General features: G+C 37.7%; 1 long non-coding RNA gene across 1 annotated transcript; it reads left to right on the top strand.

The window, feature by feature from the left end:
* Window positions 1-2872: 2872 nt before the first annotated feature.
* LOC141845580 (uncharacterized) lies at window positions 2873-3430 on the top strand. Its single transcript, XR_012603252.1, has 3 exons — window positions 2873-2887; window positions 3067-3147; window positions 3246-3430. It is a non-coding gene; the product is annotated as an uncharacterized LOC141845580 (long non-coding RNA).
* The last annotated feature ends 15681 nt before the right edge of the window (window positions 3431-19111 follow it).

Genomic DNA, 19111 nt, shown 5'->3' with positions numbered 1-19111 from the left:
CAGTCATCCTTCAAAAAACTTGGCGCCAATCAATTTCGGGTTGTTGGGAATTTTACCGTAAGTTGCCTAGATGCTGCTGAAGTTCTTCTTGAGACCGCCGATCGAGTTCGATGCTTCCTTTAATGAACTCCCCTTCTTTGCTCGAACTCTAGGCAGCGACACTACTCGGATTCCCTTCGCCCTCGTCCTCTTGAGCTTGACAACCAAGAACAGCGAACCTAAAGATCTACTTTCCTTGCTCGTGAGAAAGAAAGATACTATGAAGAGGGGCTCCACGGAGGACTTTGCTCTGATACCAGATGTTAAGGGAGAAAACACTTTTATTCACAATCCAAATCAATACATGAATTGACTTTATATAGTCTTACAAAGAGATAAAGTTTCCGAAAGTAATCCATGATAAAGTCAAACTAGATCCTAATTAATATGTTTTCTGTAGTTGAAAACTTCAACTATTATCCTAACAAACTGCAGTTGACCACTACGGGGGAGGGCATTGCCTCGACTCGTATACTTTTGAGCTATTCAATTCAATTCATATATATAGACCATATTTCCATTTACAAAGTCACAATACAATAAACAATACTAGTGGCAGGTAAAGTTCATAAAGAAATTGTATTTGAAACGAAGTAGATAATGAAACGAAAGCCTAGTTTCAGTGAACTATTGAAAGAAAGAACTAAACATTCAATCATATCTATCTACCACAGCACAAAGGTTTTGACCTGTCCAAAATATTATCTTTCACCTCCGCCCAAGGTATTCCGTATTATCTAGAGTTTAATCTCCAATTCAGCGTGGTTCCATTTTTTCAAATGCTTAAGTTGCAAAATTACAAAACATACCTTCTTTTATTTTGAGGAAAAATCAAAATAGAAAACATGCATTAGCATATGTACAAAAGGGAGCAACTTAGACAGTTCGAATTCAAGGAACAAGATCGAAGTTCAAAACTTTCACCTCTCTGCTCGAGAATTTCGCTTCTCCTCTTCGGAAAGAACCACCTGCACCCCAAATCTCTCGGCTCGCCGGAGCTTTCTCTCAAGATCGGTGACAGCGAGCGCTGGCCTCGGAATTACTCGAAATCCCTAAGCTGACGCCCACAAGCTTAGCCACCTTCGTCTCTTCCGTCCGCCCAGGCTTTCCAGGCTCCTTGGCGTTCCCATCGGACTGCTGTGCAGTCGAGGTGAGATTTGCGAGGTCAGCTGGGGGAGGAGCAAGCTTGGTGGCGAAGGCCACCGCCCCCGCGGTAGGACTCTCTACCGCCGCGCCGCTTCCAGTGGAGGCGGATCCTCATCCATGGCTTTGCGACCGGGTTCAACGGAGCCCTTGGGGTTTTGGCCCTTTTGGCGGACGCTCACGATATATTTTGTATCGAGAAATCGGCGGTGAATATGTAACGGCTGAGCATAACGGGTTCTGATGCGAGTTATAATCTCTCGAGATATAATTTTGACCATAAATATTCGTTGAAATAATGAATGACATTTTTAAAATAAAATAAAAAAATAATATACGTTGTTAATGAGATCTTTTTGAAAATAGCAACCAATCACCGCCTTGCCTTGATTAGATTCCTTCCTTAATCACGATTTCTCACCTTCAGTTCAACCTTGTCATTATATATATCTTCCTTAATCCTCCGGATCGGAGTTTTTGCCCCCTTCATCGTTGGTCTTCGCGATGGCGGGCGGGCGGGCGGCGTCTTTCGGGTTGATCTCCCTTTCTCTTAGTCTTTTTAATCCTTTCTTTCGATCGCTTAGTAGCCTCTAGGTTTCGCTAATGCTGGAGTTGCACCTGTGCAGACCTGTGAAGGAGGTGCTTCCTCCGTCCCTCATCTCGTCTTCGGAACCGCCAGCTCTCTTCGATGGCATGGCACCACTAGGTAATCTAATCCCTTTGCCGAATATTTAGTTTTGGATTATGTTTGAATTGCAGTTTGTTGATTTGCTTCCTTGCGATCGGCTTTTAGGTTAGGTTGTACATTTCATACATCTGCTCATATGCGCAACGCCCTTGGATAGTTAGGAATTTTAAGGTATTTTTTTTCCTTTACTGATTTAACTGATGCAATAAGTTTAAGTTGTCAAATATTGTCTAGAAAGATTACGGCTTTGGACGGTTGTGGGTAAATCAAATATTTTCTCTTGTTTGCGGGCTTCGTGAGCAGGGCTTGCAGGAAACGATCAAATTGGTTCCAATCGATCTGTTCAATAGCTTGCGCTGATGATTCGAGCTTGGTCATGAGGTCAATGTGTTCTCAATAGGTGCCGGCTTTGGAGCATAACAACGAGGTGAAGGGAGAGAGTCTTGATCTGATTAAATTTATTGATGAAACACTTTTGAGGGTCCTAAGTTACTGCCTGATGTAAGTGATTTCTGAAAGTTCTCCTGATTGCGAATGCTATGGTTTTTTGGTGTATAATATTGGGAGTTATAGGATCCCGCAAAGAGGCAGTTTGCAGAGGAGCTCTTTTCATACAGTGATAACTTTAACATAGTCTAGACATACACCATCCGGTGTTTTCTTTTTCTGAAATGGCATTATCCAATGAAGTTATTCAGTGTGCATTACGAGTTGTTCTATATTGGAAGTGGTGCTTCAACTTTGAAAGTTGATCTCTGATAAATATTTTTGGTCAATGAATCATTAGCTCCATAACTTCTATTCTATTTCAGATACGATGTTTAGGCATTTAGAGAACAATACTATAAGCTGATGACTTGTGTTTTTAGCTTTTCAGTATTTGCGTTATCTAAACTTGTTTTGTTCTAGGTAGATATTGCCTATGCTCCTTTCGTTGAAAGATTCCAGTACAGCTTAACCGAGTTGAAGAATTATGACATTACAAAAGGCCGGCCTAAATTGGCATTGTGGATTGAGGTAGTTCCATGCACCTAGAAAATTGGATGCTCTTCAATCACATCTTTCATGTTTCGATACAAGTTATATTATATGTCTGCTTGACTAAGATGCAAAAATTATTATCAAATCTAATATTTATAAGCCAACAATGCAAGCTTCCTACTTATGTTAATTCTAACAAGAATAACATTGTTTAGGAATTGAACAAGATTGATGCCTATACATCTACCGTACAAGACCCTAAAAAGCTACTGGCCGCGGCCAAGAAGCGTTTAGGGGTATGAAACATGATTTTTGGTTTCCATTTAAATTTCCAAGTTTCAGTTTGAGTGTTCAAAAGCCACAAGGTTCCTCATGCTGTTTTTTTTTTCTTCAGATTGCATGAAGAGTTCTCCAGAGTATTTTTCAGGTTATGATTGCTCCTCTGATATGATCTTAAATAAAGATACTGCAAACTTTCTGCATAAAAGATCTTTGCTTGATTTGAAATACTCGATTTACAGTATCGTATGCTTACTATTGATGGTTCTACTTGCAAATGATAAAGCCTAGAAAAGTAAAGAGATTCATTTCAGCAACTTGTATCATGATTTTGCTTTTTTAACTTGTAGTAATCACTAATTAGAGATTGTCAGTATAAACCTATACAGAGTCCTCGAAGCAACCACCGCAGGAGGCATGAACACAGACAGATAAAGCAAACAAGATCAGTCGTGATTAACAATATGATATAAAGCTTATCTGAACTAATAAGATGATTTAAAGTGCATACATTTTTGGCATAGAAAAGTAGAACAATCAAAGCAAGTTGTAAACCCTAATGCTACCTCGCCAAGAATCCTAATTTCTTCCAATGAAGGTCGATTAGATCTGGTTTTCGGCAGCGTCGACGTCGAATTGGGTTGGAACGTCTCGGAAGAGCAATCTGCTACGAGGTTTTTAGTAAGAAAAGAGGAATTACGTAAGAAAAGAGGTTTTTAGTAAGAAAAGAGGAACGTCTCGGAAAGCACTTCTTCTTGATGATGATGCAGCAAGTGCAGGTGAGGAAGCCGACGGTAGCTAGCTGCGGCGAAGTAGTAGTAGTAGTAGACTAGTAGTACTTGATGCAGGCTGGGTGACGGGTGGCGGCACACATGCAGTATCAATATCATGCTTAGCTTGTCGATCGATTATTTGGTCTTAAAAATCAGGGGGGATGAGCCGGGAGAGGACTTTGAGCTGGACTGGGTTTCTTTTTAAGAAGATCATGGAGATCAAGAAGATCTTCGATCGTGTCGTTTAATTTCCATCGATGTGAAGGCGGAGGATTCGATGAGATTCGCTGCCTGCCCTGCCTTCCTTGTGATTCTCTGCGGGGCTGGGCCTCCCTCTTTGGATTTTATTGGCTAGCTGAGGGACTGCATGCGAGCAACGACGTGGCAGCAAAACAAGGCACATGAAATCTATTTACTCGCCTTGTCTTGGACGTGTTGGAGTAGGACGAGAGACTGACTGAGATTTATCATTTTTTAGAGTAGGGCAAGAGAGCACGATGAGTTTCCCCAAGGTTGGAGGGGAGCTTCGGTCATGCTGCTTGTTGACGGACGAAGGCAGCATCTCTGCCATTGCCCTTTGAGATTGCTGTTGGCTCTTGGGTGTTAGCTCAGCTCAGTCTTTCTGATTAAGTGGAAATGAGTGGAAGAAGAATGTAAGGGAATGATAATTTAAATAATTTATTATTAGTATTAATGAAACGATATTAGTATTGATGGGATCAACTAATATGTCAAATGGTTTATTATCAAGTTTGTTCTGATCTGAGATCATCTACGAATGAGTTATTAGTTGATAATGATGAAGTCACATAAGATTCACAGACGGTGGAGTTTTTGTCAGGCTACAAAGAGAAAGAAAATGAGAATGAAGGTCAAAGAGTGTCTTGGCTTAACTTCTCTGATGCTCAAATCATACCATGAATTGGAAATGGAGAAGAAGAAAAACTATAAATGTTAGAGAAGAAAGTGTTGATTGTGTGTATGTGTACCTGCGCCCGCGAGAAGCCAAGTCATTATATAGAGTCATTGGGGGAGATGTTCCATCACCGATAGGAAGAATATCCCATCGTCAAAGACGGAGCCACGTGAGGGCTGCCCTGGTCTATAGCCTAGCGCTCACGTGGTCCAAAATAAATAAGTCCCACGTGACTTATTATTATTTATATTATATTAGGTATTGAATTTTTAACAAAATTAATTAATTAATTAATCGAATCATCAAACACGAAATGAAGGTGTTGGATTAAAATTGAATTGGGGTCAAAGGAAATCCATTGGGTAAGTGCGAAGATAAAAAATATGTTGGTCCAAACTGGGATTAATTTGGATCTGATTTGGCTAAGTTATGGTTGACGCAAATTTAATTAGATTAAATCGGTTTAACCAATTTAAAACCAATTAAGGAATTTTTGAAACAAAATAGTACCTCACTCCCACCGCCTCATAGGCAAGCCTCCATGCACCGACTTCTTCTTTTCTATCTTATGATCTTCTTCTTTTCGTCTGATGTTCTCCTTCCTTTTTATTTTTTTTCTTCCCAACTATAACTTAATTGTTTTTCTCTTCTCTTTCTCTTATAGCAGTTCTTTGTTCTTTTTTTCCCTTCCTCTTCTCAAAAGTTGTAGCACTCATTCGTCCCTTTCTTTTGTTGTTTTTCAACTAACCAACAACCCTAGTCCTTCCTCTCCAACAAGAGCAGTCCTTGTTTTGTCTTTTATTATCGTCAGAGCTATCTGAAACTATTGAAAAAGAGGATAAAATTTTCATTTTCTTTTCCTTTCATTCTTGTAGTTATTTTTGTTATTTATTTATTTTTCCCTTTGTCAGTTTAAGCAAACCAACAATAGTTCCTATTGTTTGATTTTTCTTTTGGTCTTTTGGTCTTTTGGCTTACTTTATTTCTAGTCTTCGGTCAAATGCCAATAGTGGGAAGAACAAGTCACCATAGCAGTTTTTCATCCCATAATAGGAAGCTCCAATTTTTATTTTGTCTAGCCTTGTTGTCCTTCGCCCTAAGTCTAACAAACAACAAATAGTTTATTCGATAGTAACAAATATTGAATAGTAATTTAGAATATATCGAGGTAGTGAAATCAATATTTGATAGTAACAGATGTTGAATGCCACCTTTGGAGAAGACAAAAAGCAATCGGCTTTGCCGCCTGCTGGCAACGGTGAAGTGAGAAAGAAGAGGAGAGTAAGATGTTGCAGTGAAAGTAAGTATTCCCATCAACTTTAATTCAAGCCTCCCCCAAGTATAATTTCTGGATCCATCCTTGTCCATCGTTGTAGTAGTTAAGGGTTTTATCACTCATACTTGGTATGGTCCAAGACCACGCTATATTAATCATGTTGTACTGATGAGGTAGAGGAAATAGTGAATAACATGGTTACTAGAATGTAGTTCCAATGATTGTTTATGGAAGAAAATATGTAAAATTGATTCCACCATAATTGATAGATTTTACTAGTTAAAGTCACTATAATGGAAGGTCTAAATCTCTGATATAATGTAATATAAACTAATTTAAATAATCTGAATGGTACTGACATTACATACAATGGTGAGATAATATTCACCATGATTTGGTAGTTGATCCCTAATAGTTGGGGCACATTGATCTATTATTATTGTAGATGTATACGCTATGCACTAGTCATTCCAGTTGCCTGTTATTTCCAAGAGTGAGCTTATGTATTCAACCAAGAATCTATTTTTCCTTGGATCCAGCATTATGTTACTGTAATCATGTATTGCTTTTGAAGAGATGGAAACATATGGAGATGTCTAAGCAAAAAGATGATCAGTGGGCACTATTTGCTAAGTCATTTCTTGATAGAACCTGCCTGGCTCTATCAAGCAAGGCAGAATACTGCCATCAAATTTTGCAACCTTCAGCTGAATACCTTGGATCATTGCTTGATGTTGATCCAGGGGCAGTATGCAAATTCCATAATTTTTAGGTACTTGACCCTCTTCTTCGAAAAGTTGCACATTTGAGAAGGTTGTTCAAAAGTTTCATAATTATTTTTATATAGTAATATGCAAGGTTTAAAATCTCAACCCGTACCGAGGTTTCGGTCTTGGACCAGAACAATACAGTTTCCGTACTAATCGTGTCATGCCGATATAGTTTCAGTATTTTTTAAATATAAAATATATTAATTAAAAAATAAAAAATTAATTTAAATATTTAAAAATAAAAATAATATATATATAATCAATTAGATAATTTTATTAGATTTGAATTAAAAGAAATCTTTTCCAATTTGATTTATCATGGCCCATCTTGATTGGCAGTTCTCAGGTTTCACCATGTGCTCCTGTGGTGGAGATTAAATCTTTCTTTTTCTCTCTTTTGCAAAAAAGGTGGATCCGCCACCTTAGCGGCCCCACACGGTCGGCCCCACGACCATCTGTGAGGAGGTAAATCGAGAAAGTGCAGTTGATTACGACGCAGGAGGGTATTGCCTAGATTCTTTTTCTCTCCTTCTATATTTGCTTTGCTATCCATTTTAATCATCTTTCTTCATAATCAAATGTCACTCCAAACATAATATACATAAACAATTTATAAAATTTACTAATTAAAAAAAAACATTTCCTATAATGTTTAAGAGGAAAATGATAATATTGTTAATTATGATCCTTAAATTTTATTTTAATAAAGATAAATTGTTAAATCAAGGTTTAAAATATCGAACCGTGCCAAGGTTTTAGTCCCGAATCGGAACAATACAGTTTCGGTACCGTATCGTACCGTGCCGATACAGTTTCAGTATTTTTAAAATATAAAATATATTAACTAAAATAAAAAATTTAATCTAAATATTTAAAAATAAAAAATGGAATATTTTTTAAAAATAATAAGTTAATTTTATAGATTTTATTAAAGTCTATTTAAATTATCCCGAACTATAGCTAGTAGTTAATTATTAAAACTTAATTAAACCTTAAGTAAAAAATAAAAAAAACCCAAAAATCGCGCGTCGCGTGCGACCCGCATGCCACCTCCGGTGGCATCGCCGGGCCCCGACGGCGCCTCCGGTGGCGTCGCTGGGCCCGAGCGACGCCTTCGGCAGCATTTTCTGGCCGGAACCGCGGTGCCAGTATTGTACCAGTGCCGATACCACGGTGGAACGAAAAATTTCGTCCGTATCACGCGATACAGCTCGAAATTTTAATTCATGAGTTAAATACCTTAATGGCATATAGCAAGATGTTAAGTTTTAAAATAATACATTTATACGATAATATTTTAGATAGGAAAATATACAAAATAGTATATTTAATATAAGTGATATTTTGTCTTTATTTAAAGTTATTTTTAAATGAATTTTGTATCTATGTTATCTCGAAATTTTATAATCTACAAAAATGGCATTAAACATATAATCTTTGTTTATACTTGATTAAGTAGGCTGAAAATGTTAGGGGTTTGGTTTGACCATTTTTCATTTTCATTTTCTTATTTTTTAAGAAGTTACTGTTTGATTTGTGTTTTCCAATTTCATTTTCTAAAAAATGAGAAGTCATTTCCTAAGAAAATGGAAAATAATATTTTATCATTTTCTATAGAGAATGAAAACTGTGATTGAAAAATAGAAAATGAAAAAAAGCAGCTATAATGTCGTACACCTCTTCATCACACGATTATTTTAATAAAATAATTTATTAAATTAATAAATATAATTTTTTAATTTTATCTTTTAAATTTTAAAATAAATTTATATATAATTTATTAAAATAATTCATTAAATTAATAAATATAATTCCATAATTTTATTTTTTTTAAATTTAAAACAAATTTATATTTATTTTAATAAAATAATTTATTAAAATAATTAGTTAAATTAATAAATATAATTTGATAATTTTATTTTAATATAATAATTTATTTAAAATAATTATTTTAATAAAATAATTCATTAATAAATATAATTTTTTAAAAATTTAAAATAAATTTATATATATTAATAAAATAATTATTTTATTCATTAAATTAATAAATATAATTCTTTAATTTTATTTTTAAATTTAAAATAAAATTAGGTAAATTATTTGGAGCTTACAGAAACTATAAAAATTCTCCCCTCCCCCCTCCCCCTCCCCATGCCTCGCAGGTAAGGGTGAGTATTCGGTTAAAATCGAACCGAACTAACCGAAAATCGAATAAACTGATTTTTTTCGAACCAACCGAACCGACCGAATTTTTCAATAAAAATCGAATAAACAGAACCGATATTTTATCGGTTAATTCGGTTTTCAACCGAATTAACCGAATTAACCAATTTTTTAAATATTATGAATATTTTATTAATGAATTAAGGATTTATAAATTTATTTACTTAAAATTTATAAATTATTTTTCTAATTTGGTTAATTCGATTTATTCGGTTTAACCGAATAAGGAATTTTAAAACCGAAACCGAACCGAATTAATCAATTTTTTTTAAAAAATAACCGAAATTCTGAAATAACCGAACCGAATTAAAAATTTGGTTCGGTTTGATCGGTTTATTCGGTTTAACCGATTTTTTGCTCACCCCTACTCGCAGGCCTCCGCGTCGACGGACCCTCCGCCGCCCCCATGTCACCGCCGCCCAGGCGGTTGCCGACGCCGCCCAGGCGGCTGCCGACTTCGCCTAGGCGGCCACGAACTTAGCCCAGGCGGCCGCGGTCGCCGCCGCACCGCCGCCTGCGCCTGCAGAAGAACCAGCGCCACCGCCGCCGCCAGAAGAGCCAGCACCGCCGCCGCCGCCGTCGCCTGGTGGGAGCATCTATGTGGAATTACAAGATTAGATGATTTCTTTGTTTGTTTTTTTTTACTTTCTTGGATTTCTTGGATGTTTCCTTTGCTTCTAAGATTCCCAAGACATACTTGCGACCCTTTGATGACTAAAGAATCAAATTCTGAAGAGTTTTGGCCGATGCACGACTTGCGGAGGATCTTCGCCGCCGGCTGGAAGTTCTCCTTCTCGTCGCCGCCGGCCTCCTCCTTGGCTCTTGTCGGCTGGGACGAGGTCCTGCGCCTCGATGGCCTGCACGCGGAGGTAGATGAGCTTGGGGGAGAAATAGACCTTGGAGCGAGTGGTGGCGAGGGCTTCGACGGCGGCGACGGTATGGGCGTCAGAGTGCCAAGCATCCGGGAAGGCCTCGTCGGCCTGCGTGCCCATCCACACAGCCACCATGACCTCCCCCTTCTTGAGCTTGTCGCCCTTCTTGTCCTCGAGGCGGTACCACTGCGGGGCGAGCGGGCTGTCGGGGGTACACGCAGCGGCACGTCCATCAGGTCGAAGACGACTCGGCCGACGAAGTCGTCCCGCACCAGGTCCTTGTCCTTGACCACCACCTCCAGCTGGCTCGCTTGAATGTTGGCCTTGGCGAAGGCAAACACCTGGCGCCACACCGGGTTGGCATTCTTCTCCAGGTGCTTGGTGATGCCCTTGAAGTTGTCCAGCTTCACCTCCACGTAAGGATCGAGGGAGCCGGTGAGGTCCATGGTGGGGAGGTCGCGGGCTTTCACCACGTTTATCTGCTCCACCATGTCGTAAGCGGAGGCCATCTTGTCACTGGTGCGGTACCCCATGCGGCTTGCAAGTGGCGGGGCAGTCTCCACAAGTCCGAATTTGCATGCAGGGATAATTTACACAAGGAATAGAACTTGCCTATAATAAGATCGGAGATTTCTGCTGGGCGTCGCATGGGCGACAGCTGACGTGGAAGCCACGTGGCATCCTGCGCACGCGGTGGCGAAGAAAAACAAACCGAGCCTCGCTAAACCCTAACCTTCCTCCGCGATTCCTCTCCTGCGACGATCCCTGCTGCTCGATTCCTCTCCTCCGCTAAGAGGTTTTATCCTCATACGGCTCGAACTCGAGAAAAAAATTTTTCATTCGTACTCATAACTCAAGTTGGGTAATTCTGACATAGTCCCAGGGGAATCCTTAAACATTTATTGAGCCGTCTCTAACCTCTTTTGTTTGTCTCATCCCGTCAATTATTCTGATCCCTTTCTTGAGACAATTGAAAATAGTGTTTCCTTGTTCCGGAATCCTTTATCTTTCCTTTGTAAAATCATTGGATTTAGACATTACTTCGGTGATCCTTACTCCTTTTCAAAAGGGCAGCAACATACCTTTTGTTTTTTGTTATTTTTTTCTATATAAATGGAATACCCATAGAAATAGAATACGAAGAATTGATTTCCTAGGATACACCTTTTTATCGAAAAAAAACTTTTTTTTTTAACTTGTTTCAAGTTTAAACCTTTCGATTTTTTTTATTTTATATTGATATTGAAGATATATTTACAAAGTTGATCTAACTTATTGATTGATTAGCACTAACCCTAGATTCTTCCCCTTGATAAATAAATCAATCTTTTCTACTCGAGCTCCATCACGTACTATCAATCTAAGACAAATTAGATTCCTAATGGAACAGAACAAATTATGTCGAGACAAGAGCATCTTCATTTTTATGGAAAATGGTGGATGTAAAAATCCACAGCCGATCATGTCCTTCAAGTCGCACGTTGCTTTCTACCACATCGTTTCAAACGAAGTTTTACCATAACATTCCTCTAATAAAAAAAAATAAAATTCAATTGAATTTCAAACCACGATGAAATATATTTAACCTTAAATATATTTCATTTAATATGTGTAATTATGAATAGTCATTGGCTCAACAAGCAGTATATAATAGTCCATACTTTCTACCTATGGATAGTTTCTACCTATGGATAGAAAAGTATTCTATATACTTTTTGTAAATCTGGGATAAGGATAAAGTTCAGTAAGGATCAAATTTATTTACCTCGATATTCTATCATATGAATAAAACATATTTATAAAAAAAAAATACATTCTAAGAATTCAGAACAACTTTTTGTTCTCTTAAAGATTTTTTGTTTTATGTGGGATTTTTATGTGGGATACAGTGTGATCCTATCTATCAGAAACAGAAGATAGGATCTGGGACGGAAGGATTCGAACCTCCGAGTAACGGGACCAAAACCCGCTGCCTTACCGCTTGGCCACGCCCCATTTTTATCCTTTGGCACTAGTAAAGACTACTAGTCTTATTAGTTATTGGTCAACCCCCCCCCCCCCCCCCCAAAAAAAAAAATACCCCCAAAAGTACATTACATAATACGTAATACATAATAAATACATATGAAAAATAAATACATATTAAATACATATGTAGCATATTTTTGTTGCTAGGATTTAAGACATATAAATTATATATATAATGTAAAAAATTCATTGATCATTACATAGAATTCAATTAAGATAATGTATGAAAGTAGAATTCCTTTCTTTTTCATTTTTCCCTTATAAATTCAATCCAATCGTAGATGTTATGCCTGTTATACCTCTTTTCTTTTTTCTATTAGCTTTTGTTTGGCAAGCTGCTGTAAGTTTTCGATGAAATTTTTAATACTTTGCCAAATAGACTCATTTTGCCAAATCCAAATCGATTCATGATTTATTCGATAATAAAATTCGAAAAATGAATAAGATCGACTAAGTATTACATTCTTATTATAAAATAAACCCTCGATTCAAAAATTTCAATTATTGTATATTAATATTAAATAACCGCAAAGATGAATTTGGATCAGCTTATTTACTCGTTCTCACCTTTCAGTGAGCAAAGAGTTTACTGGGTCTAGGTCCCGTACAATACCTAAATGTCGATATGACAAGAAGTTTTTTGAACAAAATAGTATATGTGTTGAAAAGAAAATTAAAAATAGGTAATCTATTCCCTTTTTTGAAAATAAGATTATTTTGGAGGTTGTGTGATGCTTAGTCTTAAACTCTTTGTTTACACAGTAGTGATATTCTTTGTTCGTACATGTTAATTAACACGGTGTTAGTTAATATGGTAGAGGATGATTATTCGGACTTGATCATGTCATCATGACGAATGAGCTCGATTGTAAATCCCAATAGGGTGTATCGTGCCGGTAGTTGGCCTGTAGTGATGTAGGTGGTTATTACCATATTTCACCAGGTACGGTGATGAGCTATATGACTTTCACGCTGCAGCTGAGTTAGTGACTTGATCTCGACACCTTGACGGTGATACTCGGTCTGGCTATAGGAGCTGTATGGCTTTCACGCTGCAGTCGTAGCCCGGTTGTATGACTTTCACGCTGCAGCCGAGAGTATTTACTCTGGACGAGCAGTGAGGACAACACTGGCCATAGGTATTGTACGTAATTCTTGACGGGATTACCTACTGAGGGTGCTACCAGGCTACTTTATTGTAGTGCTGGATTCATAGACCCGCTATTGTCGTACACCTCCGACTCATTAGACATGAGGCGCTGGAGCCAGTGTTGACTGATGCATTACATGCACATGTTTGCATGATGAGATTTATATACATGCATTGAACCGTATGTGTGTACATTACATTATGAAGTGATTGTGTACTTGTATTGATACTTGGTTGACACATTGCATAACATGACCATGCATATGGATTACTATGTGTATCTGAGATATGACATTGCTTATATGATACCTGTAGGAGTTACGATACCTTATATTGTTCTTCTGTTATTTATTATTATGCTTTTTCCATATCTGCTCTGTTATATTTTCCTTATTGAGCATGTACTTCTTTCTGATTATCCACTGAGTATATTTGTACTCACCCCTTTGGACTCTGGAATTTTTCTGTCTTCCCAGATATCAGGTAGAAGACTACAGCTAATGCCGAGGAGATCCTGCCAGTCTTACCATCTCACAGCAACTTATGGTTTATTTGTATTCGTGGGTATTGTATCTGTTTATGTGTCTGTGTGGTGATGTGTGGTGATTTTATTACTTGTAGTTCGAGTTCGTACTTTCGTATCTGTATTTTGGATTTTGTGATTTCTATGTGCCGACGAGTATTCGTTTTATCCTTACTTTGGATTTATCTTTAGAATAGATATGTTTTCGCTGTACGAATCGATTTTAACGAGTTTTATTCGTTAGTGATTGTACGGATGCATTTCATATATAGTAGGATGTGTTGAGTGACCGTGTGGGTCACATTTGTTTTTATTTCCTTGTATAAATCCATAGTCTGTTATGGATAGGCCGTGTGTGCCTTTTATATATGTATGTATCCAGGGAATTGTCATAGATACAGGGGAGGTGCTGTCGAAATTTTTCGGTCAGCCGTCTCCCGGGTCGTGACAAGAATACTACCATCAAATTTTGCAACCTTCAGCTGAATACCTTGGATCATTGCTTGATGTTGATCCAGGAGCAGTATGTAAATTACTTGAAGATTCATTGAAATATTCACTATGATAAATTACCGTAACAAGAACCTACCTTTGCAGGTAAGCATATTCACAGAAGAAATCATTTGTGCTAGATCAACAGCTTCTTTATCTGCACTTCTTCAGCTACTTGACCCTCTTTTTCGGAAAGTTGCACATTTGGGAAGGTTGTTCAAAAGTTTCATAGTAATTTTTATATAATAATATGCAAGGTTTAAAATCTCGACCCGTACCGAGGTTTCAGTCCTGGACCGGAACAATACAGTTTCGGTACTATATTGTGTCATGTCAATATAGTTTCGGTATTTTTTAAATATAAAATATATTAATTAAAAATAAAAAATTAATTTAAATATTTAAAAATAAAAATAATATATATATATATATATATATATATATAATCAATGAGATAATTTTATTAGATTTGAATTAAATCTATTTAATTTATCTCAATTTGAGAGTTATTAAAATTATTAATTTAATAAAACTTAAATTCAACTTGCTACCATCGTTTCGCACCCACGCGACGCCTCTAGAAGAGTCGCGTGGCAGCGGGGGCCCCTTCGGATGAGTCATGAGGGCCCGACAATGCCTCTGTGGGGCCTAGGGTGCGCTGACACTGGAGGCTTGACTATGTCAGTTTCGTCTGTATCGAACGAAATGACTCGAGATTTCATTCCATGGTAATATGAGAGTTGTCTGGTCATCTAAAGTTCAACTATAATATCATAAGTGAGCTAATCATTTCTAAGCATGTACTTTGATGCCTTTTAGGTTATTTCTTTTTTATTTCAATTCCATAATTTTTAGCTGGTTGGAACAGCTGGCAGGTCATAAGCCCTGTTGAAGTTGCTGGATATGTTGAAATTGTAGAAGAATTGCTTGCTGTCCAAAATAAATCATATACACATACAATCAACAATTTTGGTTGCAAAACATGCATGTAAGGGGAGAAGAGGAAATACCATGCAGATGGCACAGTTGCTGTTCTAACTAACTAACACCTGATATGCCAGATCGATGTTCTATCTCATGTCTCTGTGCGAGCTAGCTAGAAACAGCAAGGTCCAGCTGATTTCATACTAATGCTTTGGTTGTTCATTCAGAATGAATTTTCATGATTAGATTTTACCACCATGCAGGTATGCTTTGCTAGCCACCTGCTTTGATGACAATATCCTGGATGAGTTTCGGAGAAATGCAGGAAATTAGCTCTTTCATCTAATGCCCACGTCTGATGATATTGTATATAGGTAATCGTTTAAAGACAATAATAAAACAATTAAATTTTGTGAACCTCGATCTTGTGAAGTACTAGAAATACATGACTTGCTTAATACTATAATCAATGTTGTCTCTTTGCAGCTCATTTAGTGAAATAGAAATTAAAAACTGAACCTGAAGATGTACATGGGTCCAGTTCAAGCTGGAGATTAGCAATCACTGCCATCTGTGACATTGGTTCGATCGGAAGCACTTCAGCGGCAAGTACACTATATATATATATCAGCTGAAGAATTTACCAATGAAATTAATGGTTAATTTGTGCTAAAATACATGCATATTATTTATCATTTTTTGTTCTTGTTTTATCAAACTCACTGTTGTTCCGATCCTATCAGTAAGATTTACAATAAGGTGAAACTAGAAATCACCTTAAATGTTTGACATCGATCATTTGCTACTTTAAAAAAAACCTTGTATTTTATTCATTCAACAAGTTGTAATTGTATTTTATACCCCTAGCTAGCTAGGTTGGTGCTAAATCACGGAATATCTAGCTCGTTTCTAAAAGGAAAGGTAGGTTCCTTCAAAGGTGGGCATTCATTCGAAGTTGTGTCAAATGACATAAACAAGCAGGTGCTTGTTACGTTTAAGCATATATATATATATATATATATATATATATCAGCTCTATCATTTAGTCATGCATGTATTTTCATTTTAATTGTTTTTTATTGCACGATCAGGATCTCCTGTAGCCAGCAGCCCATTGTGTGTGTGTATTCTTAGTTGGGCAATCATATATGGATATGTTCATATGGAAATTAAGAAAATGCACAACTATATATTTGGGATTTGAATGCCTATACTTTTCCGTTATCCAAAGGAAAAGCTAGCTCATATTCTTGCCAATATGCAGGTCGGAAACTTTTTTTTTTTTTTTGTCTCAATCCAGATGATCTGGAGAAATACAACCTACTCTGAACTCCTACCTGTTTGGCCATGGTGGTGCATGCTGACTTGTCTTGGTGATTTAATTATTTATTATCAAGAATTTTTATTAAATGTTGGATTCTTTATTTAGTTGCATGTATAATATCATTATTAATTGTATTTTGAGTAGATTTAGCAAACCTAGTAAATTATGTTATATATTAAGAAACTAGACTTTATAGTTGTCTATTAGTAGACTTCCTATCTATTATTTCATTTATTCATGTTTCAACAAATTAAAGTAGTTATTTATGCCCATGCCTGTTTCTTTTCTCTTGCGAGATTGCCAATTAGTTCACAAAATCAAATCCTCACGTGCTAGCTACTTCACAAGCCAGCTGCAGTCACTGAAAGAGAAGTTGGTCATTGGAGAATTATATTCAATGCACTTCTCGACATAAAAAAGATGATCTTGCAGCTAGCATCTCCAATTGAGTTGGTAAAACTAATCACTATGCATGGTTTTTGCAATATATTTGTTTCAAATATGCTTTCTTTTCTTCTTGTCAAAACTCAAAAGGTTAAGTTTGGTTATTAAATAGAGCTTATTCAATGTCACAGAAGATAGGATAATGCTGCTTCACAGGAAATCAGTAAACTCTTTGATTCACGGGTAGAAGATCTGGCTTTAATGTTTCATATGGTAATCTTCCATGGACAGAGCTATTAAACCACGGGAAATATATATATATATAATAATTAATCAAAAATAAATTTATATGATTATATAAAATTTATTAGATTTTTTAAAAACAATTAAAATAATTTTTATTATATTTTAATATAGAATAAATCGTTTAGACTTTGTCAAAATCGTATTGGAACTATCTAATTTATAAGAGTTGGATTGAGAAAATTGTTTATTAAAACCATCGAACTCCCTCAACCCTAAACGGCCGGTGCTTTCTCGCGCACATCCCTCCACCGCGTTCGTGCTCGCGCCCGTGAACTCCCTCAACTCTAAACGGCCGGTGCTTTCTCGCGCACATCCCTCCACCGCTGTTCGTGCTCGCGCCCGTGAGCCGCCCGATCAGGCCACGCCGGGGAGTGTCCTCGACGTCGTCGCTCTCCGATTTCTCTAGCGGCAATCATCATTCCGATCCCGTTCCAACCGTTCCGGCCATGAAGCGTTCCCGTTCCAAAGGAATCATGAGCATGGAGGCCGAGTTAATTCCAGGGCTGCCGGACTGCCTCGCTCTCGAGTGCCTCCTCCGCCTCCCCTTCCACGCCATCCTCAACGCTCGGACCGTCTGCAAGAGGTGGAAGCACGAGCTCGACTCGCCGTCCTTCTACCGCATCCGCGGGGCCGCCGGCCTCGCCCCCTGCGTCGTCTCGTTGCTCCTCCGGGGCAAGCTCCCGCACACCATGGGTAAGTTTCACCTAGCCCTATACGAGCCTGACACGGACGTCTGCACCATGCGGCAGCTGGCCCCTGACCGGCCAAAGATGCAGCCGCTGCCCCCCAACCTCAGGATGGGCTTCAGCAATGTCGCGGTCATCGGGCGAGAGCTGGTGGTGATAGGTGGATGGGACGCGATGGAAAACCGCCGTACTGGGGAGGTCAACATCTACGACCTACTCTCTGGGGCCTGGCGCCTAGGCGCTCCAAACCCTAAAGCCCCAGAGCGATTTTCATGCATATATGTCAAGACTGGAGGGAAGATGTTACTCGTCGGTGGGACTGACGACAAAGGTGAAAAGTTGCAATCGGCGCTCGTGTACGATGTGGCTTCCGACACGTGGCTTGAGATACCGGATTTAGGGCAGGGAAATTCTATTGACGGCGGTAACTTCTGCGATAAGTTTTGGCAAAGCAAGGAGGAATACAACAAGGTGATTCGACTTTGCAGGGAAAGGGAAAGGTTATTATATAATGATGACGATTTAATATTCAACCCGACCGAGGGAGAGAAAGAGTTAATCGCGTGCTTTCCTAACCAGAAGAAATCATATTCTACTGAAGATATATGGAGAAAGATTATATTAAATGAAGAGGTTTTAAGGAATTTGAGACAACGGTTGGGAATACTTTCAAATGAGATCGGACGATATATTGAATCTTTTTTTATGGGTCGATTGTGAAAACAATATTAAATTAAATGAATTTGATAAGATATTAGTTAGGTATATTTTTTCTTTTTCTTTTTTCATTTGGAACATTGAAATCTTTTTTGTTTATTACATTACATTAAATTTGTATTTTTATTGGAATTTAATGTTTTAGATTTAATGCATAAAATATAAAGTATTCTTTTAATAAATAAATAAGCAAATATAAGAAGAGATTTTTTAAAAATCTCATGTTTATACGCCTCACAACTCTACTGATTGCTTCTTTTTTGTTCCTGTGTTTGAGATTCTACTATCTCTGTGTAGACCCGACCACGGTTCAAAATCGACGGTTCGGAATCGTCGGTTCGACGGTTCATCGCAGGTCGACCCTTAACCTTAACCGTCCAAGACAGTTACGGTTCACGGTTCGGAACCGCCGGTTCACGGTTCGGAACCGCCGGTTCACGGTTCGTGACGGTTCAAGATTATTATATTAAAAATTTTAAAATTTAAAATTTATATAAAAGAAATATTGAAAAAAAAGAGAGAAAAGCCGATATAGTTTAGTGGTGCATTCCTTTCTCTCATGGGGGAGACTCTGGTTTGATCCTCACTAACGGCATGTAAATATAATGTTGAAATAA

The sequence above is a fragment of the Curcuma longa genome, chromosome 14 (assembly GCF_044706935.1).
Source record: "Curcuma longa cultivar G26 ecotype Majalengka, Jawa Barat chromosome 14, ITB_CL_G26_1.1, whole genome shotgun sequence".
Lineage (NCBI taxonomy): Eukaryota > Viridiplantae > Streptophyta > Magnoliopsida > Zingiberales > Zingiberaceae > Curcuma > Curcuma longa.
Note: the sequence above shows the minus strand (reverse complement) of the source record. Positions and strands in the feature narration are given on the sequence as shown.